The 14,696-nt window shown below is 45.1% G+C and overlaps 1 protein-coding gene across 2 annotated transcripts in view; it reads right to left on the bottom strand.

Annotated features, from left to right (window-relative positions):
• LOC115108036 (SAM and SH3 domain-containing protein 1-like) overlaps positions 1-14,696 on the bottom strand; it is a 295,957-nt gene that overhangs the window by 190,819 nt on the left and 90,442 nt on the right. The window lies entirely within an intron of this gene.

Here is a 14,696-nt window from a genome sequence, read left to right as displayed (position 1 = left end):
TTATTTTCTATAGCTACTAGATCCCCTTAACACACACTCACTAACACATAAATCACACACACATTCACCCACAATCACCCAGACATGCCCACACCATCCCAGGGGATAAAAGTATACTGTAAGTTTGTAGACCAATCCTTTTCAAAGGGGTTCAACATCTTCCCTTGGTAGCCAGGGCAGACTGACAGCCCTCCACAGATCTTTCTCTAATGAGAGATTCACGGTCAGCAGACAGGCAGAGAGAATGCAACGAACAGCAGAAACTAACAGAGTATAGTTTGATGCACTCACTACTTTCTACCTGTACTGTCTCTGCATGCTGGCTCAGCATTTGTTCGTAGCTGATACCCTATAAGGACTTCCTCTTGGGAAACTGCACTGTGGAAAAGTCCAATGATAGGCCTACTACTTCATAACTTTGAGCCATTGGTTCAACCTGACCCACTGCTAACCTGCTAACTGATATTTTCAGATGAAGCAAAACTATTGGTCTGAAGTACTGTGTAAAATATTGGTATGAGAAAGACTTACGTCTGTCTCCTTAGAGCAGGCCACCTTCTGTACATCAGTGTCCCCACAGGCTGGTATGTCTTTACTATTTTGGCGGGATGCTTATAATAAAGCATCCCGTAAAGTGAAACACAATAAAAATCATTAATTTTCCATTAGCGTTATTTTGTTGTGCCGTGAATGGATTTCACACGGCTGCCTGTAGTCCTGTGTCCTCCGGTGGAAAGGGAAGCAACTCACATTATTGGTCGGCTCTGATAACTGCTCTGTCGGCACATAGTGATAGGGAAAATAATGGTTTCTGAAAAAACCCTCCCTCGCTTCCAAGAAAATTGACCATGGATTACATAAAATGTCTCATTGTGGCTTGTTTCGCCTCTCCTGGCCAACAGTGATGGCTATCAGGATATTTGGTTGGAAAAGTCTACCGATTTCCACACCTCAGTAAATTGAATCTCTCTTCTGTTACAAATGTCTCAAAGTAGTTCTGAATAGAACCACATAATTATAGAGTGTCACAGTCAGCAGTCAGAGGCTCCCAGAGGCAGAAGGATGCCCGTGCATGTCTGGACCACGAGGATGATCTCACTGGTAAAACTCTCTCTCCCAAGACTCTTTGCAGCACATCTGGGACACATTACTTACTGGGTGCAACCACAAAGAATATCAAGGCCTTGTTGTGTGTATCAATATGTCGCACTCCACCCCTTGTCCCCTACCCAATCGATGCAGGTTACAAACCCCTATATCTTCTCTCACACCTACTGTATTACTCCTCTCCTAGTGAGAAGAGACCACGTTGATACAAACAAAGGTAATACAGTGATAAAGTAACTGAATTTAAGATGGCGCCGTAGAACACGACTCACGTTTTACATTCTCCCAACCAATCGTGCTATTTTGTTAGCTATTTTGTTCGTTTTTTTCCGTTTTGTGTAACTTATTTTTTTTAAACTTATTGTGTACATAATGTTGTTGCTACCGTCTCTCATGACAAGAAAATAACTTCTGGACATCAGAACAGCGATTTCTCACTGCGGACTGGAAGAAACTTTTTCCTTTGACGAGTCCGATGAGAAGGATATACTGCTTTCACTGGAAAAGGCCCAGATCCACGCCTTTCGCGTGAAGAACAGATGCAGGAAAAGGGGCCGCAGATTGGGCAGCATTCTGAGAATCCGTAGGCGAGCTAGTAAACTCCCAATGCCATCCGTTCTTCTTGCTGACGTGCAATCATTGGAAAATTAAATTGTTTACCTACAATTAAGATTATCCTACCAACGGCACATTAAAAACTGTAATATCTTATGTTTCACCGAGATGTGGCCAAACGACGATACGGACAATATAGAGCTAGCGGGATTTTCCATGCACCGGCAGAACAGAGACGCTTCCTCTGGTGGGGATGTGTGTCTATTTGCCAATAACAGCTGGTGCGCAATGTCTAATATTAAATACCGCATTCAACCCACACTATAAGGCCATATGAAAAGAAGAACTTTAATGCATTGCAAATTTAAATCAGTTTTACCAACTTTTTACCAGCATGTAACATGTGCAACCAGGGGGAAAAAATTCTAGACCACCTTTACTCCACACGCAGAGATGCATACAAAGCTCTCCCCGCCCTCCATTTGGCAAATCTGATCAGAATTCTATCCTCCTGGTACCTGCAAAAACTAAGCAGGAAGTACCAGTGACTCGCTCAATACGGAAGTGGTCAGCACAGACGAAAATATGTTCCGGGATTCATCCAATGGCATTGAGGAGTACACCACCACAGTCATCGGCTTCATCAATAAGTGCATCGACGACATCGTCCCCACAGTGACTGTATATACATATCCCAACCAGAAGCCATGGATTACATGCAACATCCGCATCGAGTTAAAGGCTAGAGCTGCCGCTATCGAGGAGCGGGAGACTAATCCGGACGCTTATAAGAAATCCCGCTATGCCCTCAGACAAACCATCAAACAAGCGAAGCGTCAATACAGGATTAAGATTGAATACTAATACACCGGCTCTGAAGCTCGTCGGATGTGGCAGGGCTTGAAAACTATTACAGACTACAAAGGGAAACACAGACGGGAGCTGCCCAGTGACGCGAGCCTACCAGACGAGCTAAATTCCTTTTATGCTCACTTCAAGGCATGCAACACTAAAGCATGCACGAGAGCACCAGCTGTTCTGGATGACTGTGTGATAATGCTCACGGTAGCCGATGTGAGCAAAATCTTTTAACAGGTCAACATTCACAAAGCCGCTGGGCCAGATGGATTACCAGGACGTGTACTCAAAGCATGCGCGGACCAACCAATTGACATTTTCAACCTCTCCCTGACCGAGTCTGTAATACCTACTTGTTTCAAGCAGACCACCATAGTCCCTGTGCCCAAGGGAGCGAAGGTAACCTGTCTAAATGATTACCGCCCCATGGCACTCACATCGGTAGCCATGAACTGCTTTGAAATGCTGGTCATAACCCACTCCAATTCGCATTCTGCCCCAACAGATCCACAGATGATGCAATCTCAATCGCACACTACACTGCCCTTTCTCTTTTTTTTTTTTTTTTTAATTTATTTTGTTACCCCTTTTTTCCCCAATTTCGTGGTATCCAATTGTTGTAGTAGCTACTATCTTGTCTCATCGCTACAACTCCCGTACGGGCTCGGGAGAGACGAAGGTTGAAAATCATGCGTCCTCCGATACACAACCCAACCAGCCATACTTCTTCTTAACACAGCGCGCATCCAACCCGGAAGCCAGCCGCACCAATGTGTCGGAGGGTACACCGTGCACCTGGCAACCTTGGTTAGCGCGCACTGCGCCCGGCCCGCCACAGGAGTCGCTGGTGCGCGATGAGACAAAGACATCCCTACCGACCAAGCCCTCCCTAACCCGGACGACGCTAGGCCAATTGTGCGTCGCCCCACGGACCTCCCGGTCGCGGCCTGTTACGACAGAGCCTGGGCGCAAACCCAGGGACTCTGATGGCACAGCTGGCGCTGCAGTACAGCGCCCTTAACCACTGCGCCACCTGGGAGGCCACACTGCCCTTTCTCACCTGGACAAAACAAAACACCTATGTGAGAATGCTGTTCATTGACTACAGCTCAGCGTTCAACACTATAGTGCGCACGAAGCTCATCACTAAGCTAAGGACTCTGGGACTAAACACCTCCCTCTGCAACTGGATCCTGGACTTCCTGACTGTCCGCCTCCAGGCGGTAAGAGTAGGCAACAACACGTCTGCTACGCTGATCCTCAACACTGGGGCACCTCAGGGGTGTGTACTTAGTCCCCTCCTGTTCTCCCTGTTCACCCATAACTGCGTGGCCAAACACGACTCCAACACCATCATTAAGATTGCTGATGACACAACAGTGGTAGGCCTGATCACCAACAACGACGAGACAGTCTATAAGGAGGAGGTCAGAGAACTGGCAGTGTGGTGCCAGGACAACAACCTCTCCCTCAGTGTGAGCAAGACAAAGGAGCTGATGGTGGACTACAGGAAAAGGCAGGCCAAACAGAACCCCAGTAACATTGATGGGGCTGTAGTGGAGCGGGTAGAGAGTTTCAAGTTCCTTGGTGTCCACATCACCAAAGAACTATCATGATCCAAACATACCAAGACAGTCAAGAAGAGGGCACGACAAAACCTTTTCCCACTCTGGAGACTAAAAGATTTGGTATGGGTCCCCAGATCCTCAAAAGGTTCTGCAGCTGCACCATCGAGAGCATCCTGACCGGCTGCATCACCGCCTGGTATGACAACTGCTCGGCATCTGACCGTAAGGCGCTACACAGGGTAGTGCGAACGGCTCAGTACATCACTAGGGCCAAGCCATCCAGGACCTATATAGTAGGCGGTGTCAGAGGAAAGCCCATAAAATTGTCAGAGACTTCAGTCACCCAAGTTATAGACTGTTTTCTCTGCTACCGCACGGCAAGTGGTACCGGAGCGCCAAGTCTAGGACTAAAAGGCTCCCCAACAGCTTCTACCCCAAAGCCATACGACTGCTGAACAATTAATAAAATCACCACCAGACAATTTACATTGACCCCCACCTTTTGTACACTGCTGCTACTCGCTGTTTATTATCTATGCATAGTCACTTCACCCCTACCTACATGTACAAATACCTCAACTAACCTGTACCTCTGTACACTCAGTACCTGTATGTAGCCTCGTTATTGTTGTTCTTATTGTGTTACTTTTTATTATTATTTTTTACTTTAGTCTACTTGGAAAATATTTTCCTAACTCTTCTTGAACTGCATTGTTTGTTAAGGGCTTGTAGTAAGTAAGCATTTCACTATAAGGTCTACACTTGTTGTATTCGGCGTATGTGACAAATAAAGTTTGGTTTGATTTGAATCCCACATTCACTAGACATGGCCACTCACTATTCACTATATTTCTCAGAAACAGAGACAGACAGACAGAGAGTGAGTGACAATCACAAAGATAGAGAGAGACGGGTCTGGACGCTGGGACAGCCAGCAGGTATCTGAGGGACAGGGGATCGAGCTGGGAGAAACATGACATCAAAGCAGCCAGTATCAATGATGCCTATCGATTCCTCTGCTTCCTCCTGGGGATGCTTCCATCAACGGAGCTCAGCTTTTGAGGGATTTAACATTCGGCTTTAATCTTTATTTGATATATTGTATACAGTATATTTAGTGTGTGTACTTTTCAATTCAATCTGTATACCATTAGGTTATATTTAGAATTCTGTATTTTGGTTTCTGGGCAAAAATGAAAACTACTTCAACATAAAAGGGTAAGATTTTCCGTTGAGCAAAAGAGGAACTAACCGGAGGCTCTGTCAAGTGTTATCATTTCATTAGAATGTTTTATGCTAGAGCGAGCTAATCAAACAAAATTCCGGCTGCCAAGAAAAGGTAACCTCATTCGTATTCACGGCCCAGTCTTCACTCCTGGGAGATGACAGAAAATGGAATCAGATTTGAGTGAAATACCCTGGGAGAGTTTGGCAGCGCTGTCACTAACTGTCTCTTTGTTTATTCACCGATGAATCCTTTCGGCTAAGTAGGGGGTCTTAAAAAGAAACGGACATGTAGTATAGTAGCTCAACATCAAGGGGACGAAAAGGTACAGTCTGAAATATATTGAGGGAAAAATGATGGATTCTTTATGATCAAACTGCAACACCTATGAGTTGACCCTTTCGTATGCCTTGAGGTATAGAGCACAAAAGCCAATTGCTGGACCTTTCTGACAAAGAGCAACTTGCAACTGCTGTCCCACCTGGACGATTCTGACTGGGATAATGTAACAGAAGTTAAGAACGGCATGGTCGGCATGAAAGGCCTCGTTAGATATGGTTGAGTTATGTGCATTAAGAGTTTATAGTGATGTGGGGTTTTTTTTCCTCATGGAAGCATTTCCAATGACTATCAATCCTTCTATTCTATAGTTTGGAGGGTCTGAACACTTCCCGAACACCAATAAGCAGGGACAACTTAGCTAAAAAGACATACATTACACATGTCTATGGTAGGACATAGCAGCCGCAGATAGGTCCACTAAGGTAATATTAATCTCCTGTATAGCATATGATGTTCGTGGATCACTCAATATTGGTCATCCAGACTTGAGAATACAGGTTTTAAAACTGTGAGCAAGTCTGATGCTTCAACAAATAATCGGCCCTTCTTACTGAAGTCCAACTGTGATTTTCATTGATTTTGAATTCTTGGTGAGGGGAAAGCTAGCCGAAACATTCATGAAAGCAACTACCGAATGTAAAGTATCCCGATCCTGGGTCTATCCTAAGGACCTATCAGTGGTGAATGGATGGAAGGAGCAGACAGAGACAGACCACAGTGAACTAAGTGTGGTTCTACAGGGACTGGTCGACTACAGCATGTAGGAAGGGGTTCAACAGCAGCTATCAGACTGGGTTGGACAGCAGCCGGGTCCCTCTGCCACTTCTTTCCAATCATTCAGCCTATCCATCACAGCTCTGTGGTGATTGCCAGGGATACTGTTTTTCTAGAAGTGATTAGCACAGCTGTGGCTGGACTCCCACTGTGTCAGGACGGAGACACACGCTCGCGCGCGCGCACACACATACACACACGCGCATGCAAGCACACACAGACAGAAACACACAGCTACCTCTCCGGAGCAGAGGGGGACTCCCAAGGTGGGAAGAGGAAGATAATGAAAAGTGGAATGTTTAGGCCAGCTGAATGACGAAGTGAAGGGGCCTGGAGCTCAATGCCACATTGGTGGGGTCTAACACAGAGCACATACAGGGTACGTACATCCTTTTTAATCGTTATGTAGCCAGTATTCTACCCCAGATTGTAAATCAACCCAGCGTCCTTGAATACAGCAGCTTAGCAGCTGCACAGAGGTGATATTGTCATTAGTTGTGAAGAATAAGTAGATAAACACACACAGGACAGGAGTTACTTTGTTACATTATAGACACCTCCATTTGACAAATGAAAGGAGGCAGTGATAAAACAGCCAATTCCCCTACAGATTAACCCTGACATTGCATGGAACCAGGCATCTACACATAAACCATTACACAACAGTCCACACAAGGCGCAATAAACAGTTAAAATACAAGATTAAACCCACAAAATCCAGGATAAGTCCATAAATAGCATTCACATAGTTGGATCCCCTGCCTACAGTTGCCCAAAAAGCACTAATAACACATCACATTTCTCCACAGGAAATTCTGCAGCTTTAAAAACCAGACAAACACATTTCTCTTTCTATTCAGACTATGGAATCTGTTTGGGGGCCTGTGCCTACAGTACGCCTCCCTCCATTTCTTCAGAGCTCCATCTCCAGCTGCCAAGCGGAGATAACAAAAGCACTGGATCCTGAGGAGGATGGCAGATGGCAGGATGGCGCTGTGGCAGAGCCAATGGGCTGTCATCCACCGTACGCCCTCATTACCATAACAAAGTGTGTTTATCACACAGGATTTCAATCGCATTACAAAAACCTCTCCATCCATCCGCCATCTGAAAAAAAGGGGCGTAAGATCTTCTGGGTGTTAATATTTACATTTCACTATGCTAGTTGAAAAACATTTGATTTTAGACAGCTTGACAGATACGAAAGGAAAAGGTAAACTAAGGTAATGCAGTTCTGTGAAGCCACTAAGGACAGCTTGGCTTGCTTACTTGAGATACTTGATTCCACATTCATTCAAACGCCAACTACTAAAAACATTTCTATCACTAGGTGAAAAGGGTCAATATCAGGGAAATCTAGAAAATCACACTGTAGGATTTTTTATGAATTTATTTGCAAATTATGGTGGAAAATAAGTATTTGGTCACCTACAAACAAGCAAAATTTCTAGCTCTCACAGACCTGTAACTTCTTCTTTAAGAGGCTCCTCTATCCTCTACTCGTTACCTGTATTAATGGCACCTGTTTGAACTTGTTATCAGTATAAAAGACACCTGTCCACAACCTCAAACAGTCACACTCCAAACTCTCCACTTTGGCCAAGACCAAAGAGCTGTCAAAGGACACCAGAAACAAAATTGTAGACCTGCACCAGGCTGGGAAGACTGAATCTGCAATAGGTAAGCAGCTTGGTTTGAAGAAATCAACTGTGGGAGCAATTATTAGGAAATGGAAGACATACAAGACCACTGATAATCTCCCTCGATCTGGGGCTCCACGCAAGATCTCACCCCGTGGGTCAAAATTATCACAAGAACGGTGAGCAAAAATCCCAGTACCACACAGGGGGACCTAGTGAATGACCTGCAGAGAGCTGGGACCAAAGTAACAAAGCCTACCATCAGTAACACACTACGCCGCCAGGGACTCAAATCCTGCAGTGCCAGACGTGTCCCCCTGCTTAAGCCAGTACATGTCCAGGCCCGTCTGAAGTTTGCTAGAGAGCATTTGGAGGATCCAGAAGACGATTGGGAGAATGTCATATGGTCAGATGAAACCAAAATATAACTTTTTGGTAAAAACTCAACTCGTCGTGTTTGGAGGACAAAGAATGCTGAGTTGCATCCAAAGAACACCATACCTACTGTGAAGCATGGGGGAGGAAACATCATGCTTTGGGGCTGTTCTTCTGCAAAGGGACCAGGACGACTGATCCATGTAAAGGAAAGAATGAATGGGGAGCTCCAATCACAACACATGTTCTCTGTAAAGTTGCAAACGTAGGGCAATCTTTGCTAAAACATTATTTTTTACAGAAAATAAAAGTTGCAAACCCTCAATACCCCCTTCCTGACCTGTTTGTTATGGACGATGGATGCAGAAAGGGTCGTCAGTGGTGCCGGTGGAGGTCCCTCACAGACCCAACGTGGTGGTAGTGTTGGTTTGTGATCCACTCCAAACTGTCAATGCATAGATCATGAATCAAAATTGTGTCGATATTGCAAGAAAATACTTATATTTCGCATAACTATACCACAAGGTAACTAGCTACTTTACCTGCTTCATTCATTCATATTCATGTTTTTTTTACCCCTTTTAGTAATATCTAATTGGTAGTTACAGTCGTGTCCCATCGCTGCAACTCCTGTACGGACTTGGGAGAGGCGAAGGTCGAGAGCCATGCATCCTCAGAAACACGACGCCGCCAAGCCGCACTGCATCTTGAGGCACTGCCCGCTTAAACCAAAAGCCAGTCGCACCAATGTGTTGGAGGAAACACTGTACAACTGGCCACAAGGAGTCGCTAGCGCACGATGGGACAAGGACATCCTAGTCAGCCAAACCCTCCCCTAACCAAATTGTGCACCACCTCATGGCTCTCCCGATCACGGCCAGCTGCAACACGCCTCTAGCACTGCGATGCAGTGTCTTAGACCACTGTGCCACTCGGGAGGCCCACTACCCGCTTCATTCAGGATGAGAAAACTAACTGGAACAAGCTAGCTAGGCAAGTTGCTAGTTAGCTAGCTAGCAGCAAAAGCCTCTCGGTGGATGCTGCAGTATACCCAAGTGGCGTCAGGAGCCACTGCTTGCACGCGCGTTGCAACTCCACTATGTCTCCCTGTCATGGCTTTTGCGCCATCAGTATAGATACCAACACATCTTGACCCCCCATAAACGTAACGGCCACTGCTTGCACGAGCGTTACCACTCCACTATATCTCCCTGTCATGGCTTCTGCGCCATCAGTACAGATACCAACACATTTGACCAGTACTTTTAAAATATCCTCACATGCTGTCCAGGTTTCTGGTGGTTTGCATGAGAGAATGTCTTCTTTAAATGACCCTATTAAAAGTAACGGACATATACCAGGAGCTGTGCCAGGGCCGCCACGTCTGTTGAGAGCATCCTGACCGGTTGAGAGCATCCTGACCGGTTGCATCACTGTCTGGTACGGCAATTGCTCGGCCTCCGACAGCAAGGCACTTCAGAGGGTAGTGTGTACGGCCCAGTACATCACTGGGGCAAAGCTGCCTGCCATCCAGGACCTCTACACCAGGCGGTGTAATTGTTTCAGAACATCTCCTGCCATGTCACTGATGCGTCGTGAAACAGTTTTATGAAGTCATTGTCTGTATAGTTTTTTTGGCCTTGTCCCCCAGCATTGTCCCAGCCATATCTGCAGCAGCAGGAAGAATTAAGTCCTCCACAATAGTATGGGGCTTGCCTGTCCTAGCCACTCGGTAGCTCACCATATAAGACGCTTCTAGCCCCTTCTATTAATGGTATCTGTTGCTTGTATAGATGTCTTACTACTCAAAAGTTGTGGCTTATATTTCAACTTGTCATGTTTAGTTTCTAAATGTCTGTGAAAGAGTGAAGGTTTCCCACGAGAGAGTAACGGTTAATGTGATTGGATGTTCATTTTTTGACTAGGCTACCGTTATTTGACCTTGTGTTGTTATTTTGCTGAACACTAGATGGTTTACTTTTATTTCTGGCAGTGAAACAAGGCTACTAAGGTGACTGACACCAAAAAACTTACCCAAATGTATAGCCTCGTTGGAAAATATATTAATGTACTGTTTAAAAAGGTGAAGAAATTATTATTTCATCTCACGGATGACCAATTGGAAACATGAAGAAATAATAATAATATATATATATATATATATATTTTTTAAATGTGACGGCATTGCGCAGGAATACCTGTCTAGAGAATAGAGCCCATTTTGGGAAGAGAGCCCATTTCCAATGTATTCAGTGCATTCGGAAGGTATTCAGACCCCTTCCCTTTACCACATTTTGTTACCTTACAGCCTCATTCTAAAGTCAATTAAATGAATTTCTTCCCTCATGAATCTACACACAATATCCCGTAATGACAAAGCGGAAAACAGGTTTTTTGAAATGTAGGCAAATTTATAAAAACATTTAAAACTGAAATACCTTATTTACAGAAGTATACAAACCCTTTGCTATGAGACTCAAAATTGAGTGTTTCCAATTGGTCATCCGTGAGATGTTTCTACAACTTGATTGGAGTCCAATGTGGTAAATTAAATTGATTGGACATGATTTGGAAAGGCACACACCTGTCTATATAAGGTCCCACAGTTGACAGTGCATGTCAGAGCAAAAACCAAGCCATGAGGTCGAAGGAATTGTCCTTAGAGCTCAGAGACAGGATTGTGGCGAGGCACAGCTCTGGGGAAGGGTACCAAAACATTTCTGCAGCATTGAAGGTCCCCAAGAACACAGTGGCCTCCATCATACTTAAATGGAATAAGTTTGTAATCACCAAGACTCTTTCCAGAGCTGGACCTCCGGCCAAACGGAGCTATCGGAGGACATGGGCATTGATCAGGGAGGTGACCAAGAACCCGATGGTCACTCTGGCAGAGCTCCAGAGTTCCTCTGTGTAGATGGGAGGACCTTCCACAAGGACAACCATCTCTGCAGCACTCCACCAATCAAGCCTTTATGGTAGAGTGGCCAGACGGAAGCCACTCAGTTTGCCAAAAGGCACCTAAAGGACTCTCAGACCATGAGAAACAAGATTCTGTGATCTGATGAAACCAAGATTTAACAATTTGCCCTGAATGTCAAGCGTCACATCTGGAGGAAACCTGGCACCATCCCTACAGTGAAGCATGGTGGCGGCAGCATCATGCTGTGGGGATGTTTTTTCAGCGCAAGGACTGTGAGATTAGTCAGGATTGAGTGAAGGATGAAAGGAGCAAAGTACAGAGAGATCCATGATGAAAACCTGCTCCTGAGCACTCAGGACCTCAGACTGGGGTGAAGGTACTGTGCAGCAACGATCCCCATCCAACCTCACAGAACTTGAGAGGATCTGTAGAGAAGAATGGCAGAAACTCCCCAAAATACACGTGTGCCAAGCTTTTAGCGTCATACCCCAAAAACTGAGGCTGTAATCTCTGCCAAGGGTGCCTTAATAAAGTACTAAGTAAAGGGTCTGAATACTTACTGTTTGTACTGTACCTATATGAAAGTGGATTCTCGGCCCTCACTAGCATGAAAACTAAGTACAGGCACAGACTGTGTGTGGAAAAGGATTTGAGACTGAGACTCTCTCCAATAAAACCCAACATTGCAGAGTTATGTGTATCCTTTCAAGCACGCCCATTAACGTCTCATTAACCTGTGGTGAATTATTCACAATGTTTGATTAACAAATAAGGTTTTATATGTAAATTGGCTAAATAAAGAACAACATTTTAGATTATTATTATATTATTATTTGTGCCCTGGTCCTGTAAGAGCTCTTTGTCACTTGCCACGAGCCAGGCTGTGTCCAAATCTCACACTCATTCTTATGTTTAATAAATGTATTGTATAGTGTGTGTGTGGCAGGCTTACAATGATGGCAACAAAAAAACAATTCTGAGTGCGCTGACCCTGGTGCTAGAGGGGGTACGCAGCTGGAGGTTGAATGTTTGAAGGGGTACGGGACTATAAAAAGTTTGTGAACCACCGCTCTAGAATATCAAAATGTGCCATATAAAAATATCCCCGGATATGGACCCTTTTCGCCCAGTGTATACCAGTATTCCTCTTTCATAAATGGTGTTTGGCCTCAGTAGAGCAGTTAAGAGGCCGGGTGGCACGGAGTTTATGAACAGAGAAGAACAACTCACCTGCTGGACACATCTGTGTGTTACAACATGGCTAACACACTGTGGTACATTGAATTAATGAATGACTGTGGTTCTACACAGAGCTGCTGTGGTGCCAAGTCAACCACATAGCAGCGCTACCTACTACTTTACCATTAAGACCAAACCATGGTGCCAAACCATGATGGGGAAAACAGGACTAATCACACAGCCAATGATTGCTATGTCTCTCTGCCTCTGTTTGTCTCTCATGTGAGCTTCTACTCGTGCCCCACTTTTACCCAACACTGCCCACACAGTGTTCTGTGCTCCAGAGGCAAACCCAATGCAGCTGTGTCAACACCAAATAGCCAGAAAATAACATGTTGGCAACAGACACAGATCAAGACAGAGAACACAGCCACAGAGAAAAACGCTTGCGCTCGCACGCACGCACGCACGCACACACACACACACACACACACACACACACACACACACACACACACACACACACACACACACACACACACACTTGTCTACCTACCCATCATGTGGTCTCCAGTGGGAGTAGGATGGAGATTTGTAGTGCTATCAGTTCAGCTCCAGACCAGTGATCAGTCCCCCACATGTTCTCCAGATGAAGCATCCAGTGGAGATATCACACCTCATGGATAATGTCTGTGTAATGAGAGCTAATAAATATTCCCTGTGATTAGGAGGACAGAAGGTGGAGCTAGTTGAGGCACATCTGCTGTGATAGGGTGATAGGAAGACTTCAGACAACCACAATCTCTCACATCAAAGCCTGAGGAGCTCAGGGGTCTCTCCGGCAACCAGACTACTGCTCCAGGAACCAGGGCCTAGCTACTCAGCATCTCGCTCTCTCTCACCCCCACCCTTTCCAGCTCATCTCTCTCATCATGCCCCTTCTCTCTCTCCATCTCTCTCCCACACTACACCGTTTTCTCTTTCTAGCTCCCCATCTCTCTCATCACCTCTTTTTCATGGTACATCATGGGGTCCTTTGATGTCTTTTTCACACAGATCGACCCTGTCAGGCTCGTACTGTACGCATGTCTCCCTTTCCCACCTACCCCTGTAATGTACACTGTATGCTGTATGTTCAAGTGAATCTCTCTCTCTCTCTCTCTCTCTCTCTCTCTCTCTCTCTCTCTCTCTCTCAATCATATTTTCCATTCAAGTCCCCTCTGGTGTTTTTTCTTCTTACTCTACCTGTCATTTCCTGTGTGATTCGCTCTTAATACCAGCACACTCATTAGAATGTAAAGCACCTCTCCGATGCGTTGAAAGCACACCACCTTCTTCAGAAATAATTGACCTCTTGTGAATTTCTTAAATCTGTCATTATTGCAATCGGATGGTAAGTATATTAAAATGTAGACAGACATTTGGAGAATAGGGGTTTAGAGTTGGTCTATGTGGCAGTGGTAGATGGGGTGGAGGATCTGCCTGCTAGAGAGACAGAGACAGCGGTGACTGATCAGCGATTTTGGGGAGGCAGGGTAGACTAAAGAGGCTTACAGGGTCATCATATCAGCACCTCAGGCCACGCTAAAAGACACAATCCTCATGGCTAGGTTCAGGATTTCAGGAATTTGTTGTTGTACATACATGCAGCTTTTCATAAAGCCTGATTACATTTCGCTTTCCAATAACCTGCTTCAGTAATTCGTCATTCAACATAGCATTTGGACCCATGAAAAACTTGATGAAAATAGAACTGAAAGAGGAGGACCTATTTGTTTGTGGACAATAGTCACAGGAACCCAAAGTTGGTGAGGGCTATGTAGGAATCTACTTACAGTAGGTAGGTAGCCTAGCGGTTAAGAGTGATGGGCCATTCTGCCATCTGCCCTTGAGCAAGGCAGTTAACCCCCAATAACAACTGTGCGCATAACGTCAATTAAGGTAGCTCACCTCTGAATCAGAGGGGTTGGGTTAAATGCAGATGACACATTTTGGTTGAATGCATTCAGCAACTGACTGGGTTTTCCCTTCCCTATCAGCACTGCCCTCAAACGCTCCAAATATTTAGACCATTAAACGACTCTCTCTCTCGAGGCAAATAACCACCGCAGTGACATATAGAGTGAAATAAAGTTATCATTGTACAACCTTAG

Source organism: Oncorhynchus nerka, linkage group LG24, assembly GCF_034236695.1.
Source record: "Oncorhynchus nerka isolate Pitt River linkage group LG24, Oner_Uvic_2.0, whole genome shotgun sequence".
NCBI classification, from domain to species: domain Eukaryota; kingdom Metazoa; phylum Chordata; class Actinopteri; order Salmoniformes; family Salmonidae; genus Oncorhynchus; species Oncorhynchus nerka.
This window is presented reverse-complemented; position numbering and strand designations above follow the sequence as displayed.